The sequence below is a fragment of the Equus caballus genome, chromosome 26, assembly GCF_041296265.1.
Source record: "Equus caballus isolate H_3958 breed thoroughbred chromosome 26, TB-T2T, whole genome shotgun sequence".
NCBI classification, from domain to species: Eukaryota; Metazoa; Chordata; class Mammalia; order Perissodactyla; family Equidae; genus Equus; species Equus caballus.
This window is the reverse complement of record NC_091709.1, coordinates 38,705,222-38,712,942: the sequence shown is the minus strand read 5'-3', so window position 1 is coordinate 38,712,942 and position 7,721 is coordinate 38,705,222.

Sequence of the window (7,721 nt, the reverse complement as noted above, 5' to 3'; positions counted from 1 at the left end):
TAAATAACTTAGTCTGAAAGCAATTCTTTTTAATTATTGAAAGGTTTTCTTAAGAGTTTCGAACTTTTCCTAAGGAAAGGTTCCCATTCTCATCTATCTTCCTGTCCTTTATTTTCTGGTTCCTAATTGTTGATGAGAACTCTGTCTTTTGGGAGAAGGCATGGAAAATATCCCAGAGAAAGAGAACAATCTATGGAATCTGAATAAAATGTACTCTTATAGTCCATCTCAACCAGGGTCTGCATCCAAAAGATCCCCCCAAGTGTGGAGGAGGAGAAATGTGGGATCATTTGAGTATGAGAGAAAACACACATCCAACTGTAGGAGAACTGAGCAGCGATGCGGCGATGTACTCTGTGCTTCTTTGGGAAAGAGGGAATTCTAGCCATATCATCTAGGAAGACTTCCTAGACATGCACGCTGTACGTTCTTCTCTCTCAACCTCACGCCTTGTTAACCTCTGCCTCCCTTACTGCTCACTCCGTCTGCAGGTTGCCCACGCTCTACTCTCTCCACTCCCTCAACGGTTCTTCTCACCTACCTGTGCCCCCACCAGGCACATCTTCCTTCTCACTAGAAACAACTTGGGGAGCTCTGCAGCACTTCTCATGCAAAGGTCTGGTGGCTGGTCCAGCAGATCAAGCATCCTCCCTCCTTAAACGGCTGGGATAGGGATAGTGATGCAGATACTTGCAACTGAGTATTCTCTGACTCAGGGGAAGTGGGCATGACCAAGATTAGGATCTGCCCACTCTGTGGGGGATAGAACCTGGTGGGTTCTTCCTCGTACTTCCAGGGTACTGTGGTCATGTCCTCATCTATTTGAGACTTTAGTTCAGAGTTGTGTCTGTATTTGCCCAGTGGCTTGATGGGCCGCTTATTAACCACACTCTATTATGTGAGAGACGAGGACGGCACTCCTAGAAAAACTTGGTTTTCAATTTCTTTATTTGCTTGTGGTTCTCAATTTCTTTCTTCATTTTATTCATTTTCCTAGCTTCTTTCAACCACACAAGAAAATATATCTTTGCACCCAAAGAGAAATTTCAGGATGCAAAATGTTGATTGGTTTGAGTAAGAATTTTAATTGTTGTTGTTTTCTGTGAATGTAGTTAAACAGTGCTTTACTCGCAGTACTCCCTAAGGGTATTTCCTAAACCAGGAAGGCGGATACTGGTTCTTAAGTTTGAAACCATGGCCATCCATGGATGGTGCCCAACTGAGGGTTAAACCCTGTAGGATTTTATTCTAAAGAAAACGTGCAGTTGACAGAGGAAGTGGATCCTATCATTGCAGCCAACAGGGAGAAGATTCACCCGAGAGGACTGGATCCCCTTGGGAACTCTGCCGGGTACGCCCATGGTCTCTGCTGTGGGGAATGAGTTTCACCCACACGAGCTCCTGGACGCTCGCACTAGGCTGTCCTGTGGGCAGTGGAGTTCTGGAGAAAGGGTATTTAGCTTTCATTGACTCACCAAAGAGGCAGATGAGAACTACTGCCCACAGGGTGTCATTAGTTCTCAGTTTGATGCACACAATCAGAACGTGGCATCAGAGAAAATAGCATTAGCAGCGCTGATGGCAAAGGCCGGGTTGGAAAAACTGTTCTGTTTAAGGAGTGTTGGGATTTGACAGTATGTTCATCTGGCACTTTTACTGGGTGTAATGTCTTTATTCAGCCAGGCACCAAGTGTGTTATAGCTGCTCACTTATTTGAGGAAACTGCTTTCTGTGGGGTGCTTGGCGGCTCGCCGGCTGAGGCACCTTCCCGCGGCAGCCTGGGCGTGATTCCCCTTTAAGGATGGAATAGATCCGACATGAATCGGAGCCTGTGCTGAAGCTGATGTCCAGTGTAAGCAGAGCAGGCCTGGATTTTTACTGCTTGGTGTTCCAAGTTAACGTTTTGCTGAGAAATATTAAGTGTAACCAAATATTACAAGGAACACAGTGTTCCTGCTATATTTCCAGGGCGTCTGATCAATGGGAAAAATGAGAAGTCGAAATAAACAGAAAGGACAGAGAACTGAGCAGGCAACTGGGCTTAAAGGAAAACTGAGTAAAGTAGAGGAAATGATTTTTCAAAGAAAATACAGATAACCGGGCAAAGGAAGGCCGATGCGACGCGGAGAAGTGTCTGTCTTGCTCTGGGTCCGGGTCAAGCCAGGGAGCATGGTGGGGCCGTGCTTCGCATTTTCCTCTGGGGCCTGGTCTCTCAATAAGTCCAGCTGTCAGAGGCAATGCCAGGAACAGGCGAGATGCAAAGCAGTCAGGGGAAAGAGGTCCAACCTCCAGGAGAAAACAGCCCCGCAGAACGGGAGCTGATGAATTGCTGCCAGCAGGCCCAGAGGCCACGGAGGATTTTACTCTCAAGTAAAACTGGAGTTCACGGAGGAAGTAGATCCTATAATTGAAGCAAACATGGAGAAGATCCACGCTAGAGGATCGAGTCCCTTGGGGACTCTGCAGTTTGAGCCAATGTTCTTTGCCTCAGTTGCTTCACCTCCGTGAGCTCCTGGAACCCTCAGAATAGTGTGTGATGTGGGCTGCATGTCATGATGGCAGCTCTACAGCGCACAGTTCTCCTTGTTTGTTGTGAGAGCTCTCCTGGGCATTGTAGGTTGCTGGGCAGCACCCCCGGCCTCTACTCACAGGAAACCAGTAGCACCCTTCCCCCAGCTGTCACACCCAAAATTATCAAATGTCCCCTGGGTGGCACAATCATCTTTGGTTGAGAACCACTGCTACAAAGGAAGAGCTAAGACCCAGAAAGTGTATGTGGCCCATCTTGGCGGGGGGCGGTTGCACAAGAAACTGATGCAAAGCCAGACCTGGAACCTGCTAACTACGGAGCTTTGATGACATCTTGGCCTTTTCTATGACTGTAATCTCAACTGGAGAGCAACAGCCATGTAGAGTTTGGTCCCAGGTTCAAACTTGGACTCCACATTCAACTTACTGTCTACGTGCGTGCAGCTACCTTACCCCATTTCGTTGTGCCTCAGTGCCTTCATCTGTAGAACAGCTTTGATGATAACAGCATCCACCTTACAGGGTATTAGCCGAGTAGAACAAGATAGGGCAAGCGAAGAGCACAGTACAAAGTTGTGCTATGCAGTAAGCTCTCAATAAGGGCTAATTTTGGTTCTTCCCTGCTATCTGCTGCTTGCTCGAATAAACTGCTTTTAGTTTCCTTTGCTTATGTGGTCCCCTCTACCTGGAATACCCTTCCACCAACTTCTTCATACGACTAACTCCTTCCAGCCCATCGAGTCACAATTTAAGCTTCATCTCCACAGAGAAGGTTATGGGTCCCCATGCTATGTCCCCATAGCAGCCCCTAAATTGTCAGGTTTACCATATTATATGTATTGAAATGTCTGTGTTTGTGTCTGTGTTCCTAACTAGACTGACCATGAGCAAGCAGGCTAGGGACCTTGTATAATTGATTTATACATCCTTATGGCACTCAGTGAATGGGTATCACCTTAAAGGAGAAATGATGGAGATGTCAGAGATCAAGGAGGATGCTTACAGAATGCCTGGAGCTCATTTAGAAGGTATGAGTGCCAAGTTTGGCCCCTTTAAGAGGCCTCAAGACAATTTTATACTCAATTTACCAGTCAATGGGAAGCTGTCATTTGCTTTCGGTGATGGAGGGAGTGGGGGTTGGGGTGGCTTGATCAGAGCCATGCCATGGGAAGATTAAACTGGCAGTAGATCGCAGTATAAATTGGACTGGACAAAGTCTGGAGGCAGGAAAAGATTAGTTAAGCAACTTAACTGCAGGAGAAAAGTCATAGGCCAAAACTGTAAATACAACTGTAAAACATCTTCAAGTTAATAAGAGTGTTAATATTAGGAGAATGGTGACAAATGGTCAATCATTGATTGTTTGGGGAGATGAAAGAGAGAAAGAATCCTCAGCAGTGGTAAGAGTATTTTGGGGTATAAGGAGGTTATTCTGCCAGTGAGGATCATTGCATAGCAGAGTACGGTTTCAAAGAAAGTTCCAGAGTCTCCTCTGGAGATCTTTAAAAACTAGAGATGACCCTTCTCAGTCAGGTACGGTGGTTAAATGCCCTGATTGCAGTTAGGGAATGGGGCCAGTGGGAGACGGGGCGTGGGAAGGTTGGTAGAGATGGAATGAATGTTCCTGTCCTTATTCTGAGAATCAGAGTCATTTCTCAAAATTTGAGTTAGAAATCCCAAATAATGTCTCAGAGAAATTGAACATGGCCACGTCTATAAGGGAAAGATGTTTGAGGACTGCATGGAGAAGCCAGACTCAGCTGTAGAACAAAGAAAAACACCACAGACAAAGCACCTTGAATATTTTGGGAAGAAGAGGGTTTAGATACTTGTTTACATAGATTGGTGCAGCTGTGAAACGTATACACATCCTAAAGTTGAGGGCAGGTCTCCCCTCCTTCCAGATCCACATATAAAGTCTATCTCAGGCTGTAACTCAGCCTTTCTAAGTCACGGCCACATTTTCTTCTGCGTCTCGTATAAATGTTTGTAAAATCAAAGAACGAATTTCCAGTCCCCTTACCTGGTCTGGTGTGAGAAGCTGGAGTCTGAGGCTGGGATCCCAGCCTTCTGTGGGTAGCATGCTGCTACTCAGAAGAGATAGAAGGGTCTCCGCCCCAGATGTGGCCTCTGGCATTCTCATAGACTAAGGAGAGCTGGGGAAGTAGCTAAGGGAGAAAACAAAACCAGATCTCAACTCCAAAGTCAAAGCTTACCTTGTTCTCCTCTCCAAGCACAGCTGTGGTCTGGCCAGCCAGGAGCCTGCGGGATATCAGCTGAGTCTTGCAGGATGGAGCAAATGAGCTGCTGGCCTGGGCTAGGCCCTTTGCCCTCACCTGGGCTTTCAGGAAGGAGCTGATGTCCTGAATTATTGATGGCTGCCTAAGTAAACAGCTGCAGAAAATAGGAGGAATCCCTTCCTCTCCCATCACCAGGAGGACCAGAGGAGGAGGGAAGCACTTCTTTCAGGATGGCAGCGAATTCAGACAGAATACTCATGGAAGACCTGGGCCAAGTGCATTCCACGCATGCAGCCTCCTCTCCAGCTTCCTTACATAGAAACCCTCACGATTTTGCTTCTGAAATTAAGAAGCAATGGACTGGATGATACCATTAATTTAGACATTGCAAGCTAACGCAAAAATAGACATGATGCTAATATTTGCAAATAAAATCCATTCTAAAAAAACCGTTTAAGCAAGAAAAGAAAGAAGGGAAAGGAATAGCCCATGGCTTCCTTATCTTGCCTAATTGAATGAGCGAGGGAAGGGGGCCAGCCAGTGGCACAGCAGTTAAGTTAGCGCTCCGCTTTGGTGGCCCAGGGTTTGCCGGTTCCGATCCTAGGTGCGGACCTATGCACTGCTCATCAAGCCATGCTATGGCAGGTGTCCCACTTATAAAGTAGGGGAAGATAGGCATGGATGTTAGTTCAGGGCCAGTCTTCCTCAGCAAAAAGAGAAGGATTGGTGGCAGATGTTGGCTCAGGGCTAATCTTCCTCAAAAAAAAAATGAGCAAGGGAAAGAGGCCCTTTGTCAGGACCCTGGAGAAATTGAATGAAGGGTACAGGACGCAGCAAGGATGGATGAAGGTGGCAAAGAGAAAAGGATATGCCTGTAAATGGGGGCAGGCGACACGTAAGATGGAAAATGGTGGATCGTATCTATCATTACGTTGCATTTGCATCCGCTTACTGCATACTTTTAACATCTAAACTGGAGCAGGATAGGCAATAAAAATGTAGTGCTGCCTTCACAGGATGGTGAGGCTCTCTCTCGGTGGCTCCGTAACTACAGAGCAGGCTAAACCATGGGGCTGGTCCCTGCCAAGGGGGACCATCAGAAAGCTCACAGCTGGTGTGATTATTCAACCGATATGCCCAGAGAACCTACTGTGCGCCAGGCACATGCTGTACTGCCTGGGCTGAAATGAATGAACTGTGTTTAAGGAATTCAGAGTCTAGTCATAGGAGCAATTGAGAATATATGACTGTTGGCTTAAGCACCTCCATTTACTTTGAGTAACAGGAGTTAATTGAACACATTTTGCTTTCCCACAGCTCTTACTAAGCCTTTAGAGGTTTCAGACCACTGTTGCTGCCAAATGCAGCCCACCAGGGACAGATACCATGTTTAAAAGAATAGTTTTGTATTCCCTCCATAGAGTTGGTTAGGAAATGATATCAAAGGAGTGGGGTTATGCAAATGAAAATAAGATGTTAAACGAAGAGAAAGACATACATCAGCAAATACCGATGTAGTTGATCATTTGTTCCTTCAAAAGATACTATTGAGGACTCATGTCTAAGATACTGGATGAGGTGCTAACCCTGAAATCGGGTCAGGAAGGTGTTTAAGAGGCACCCAGGTCATCCAGTGGTTTTCAAAGCAGTGCAGATCACATGCAGAAAACAGCGGAGTATGCTGAACACCACATACGCCAGTGATACAGGTAATCAATGCTGCAACGTTTCCAAGCAATAAAGGGTACATTCACCAAGGGAAAGGACAAATCTGAGGTCTTGAAGGATAGGGGGAATTTCCACAGCAAAAAAAAGAAGGGAAGAGCATCCTGATGTGAGGAGGGAGGGTGGGAGTGGGAGTGGGACATGGAGCAGGGGGGACAGTCTGAACAGCCTTGGGAATATCAAGTCCAATCTGCCTGCCCCTCAGCAGGTGTGTCCACATCTCTCCCTGCGCCAGCTCCCAGGGTGGCCCAACCAGCATCACCACAGCTTCTGACTGGATGCTGCTTTCTTGAATTCCCTACAGTTCTTGCTGCCTATTCCCCACCCCGATCTGGTCTCCGTGGAGCAACCCGAGTGGTCTTATTTAAACATAAATTAGATCACGTCACATACCCGTATAAAGGAGGCCTACAGACTTCTTAAAATCCCAGCTTACCTGTCTATCCCACCTGCTGATTCTTTTCCAGCCTCTGTGGTCTTCCTTCTGCTCTTCGCACTGACTAAGCTCATGCCCCCATTAAGGGTTTCAGACTCAATTTGCCAAGCATAGCCTGCCCCGACCCTTTGAATACCTGGCTCCCTCTCAGTTATCCATCCGACAACTACTCGTTGGGTGTTCTTCTTACCACCCTTGGGGCCGATTCCTGGGATACAGATTCAGGGAGCTTCTGATCACAGCTGGAATGCCACCTCTTCAGAAAGATCTTCTCTGGCTACTCTACATCAATCAGCTGCTTCCTGCCCTTTCTGCCATGCTTATTTCCTTCACAGTATTTCTCACCAGCTGTAATCATTGGGTGCATCTGTTTGTTTGCCTGTTTATTATCTTTCCTGGTAGAAAGTGAGCTCTATAAGGATGGGGATCATGTCTTGTTTTTTGTCCTCAGCATCTAGAAGAACACAGGACACAACAAAGGCCCTCAATAAATGTACAGTTAATGAATGAACGAGTAATGAGACACAAAGACTGGAGAGTTTGATTGGGATCAAATTTTGGAGAGCTCTACATTAGGGAAAATCTTTATCATATTCGTTTATGTGCTGGGCTCTCTCTAGGTGCCTATGGACACAGTTGGGAATAAGTCAGAGAAGAGGCCTAGAATCCTGGGACTTCCATTTGTGATCAGTGTTGTCCAATAGAACTTTCTGTGATGACAGAAGTGGTCCATATCTGCTCTGCCCAATATGGTGGCCGTTAGCTACATGTGGCTATTAAGCACTTGAAAT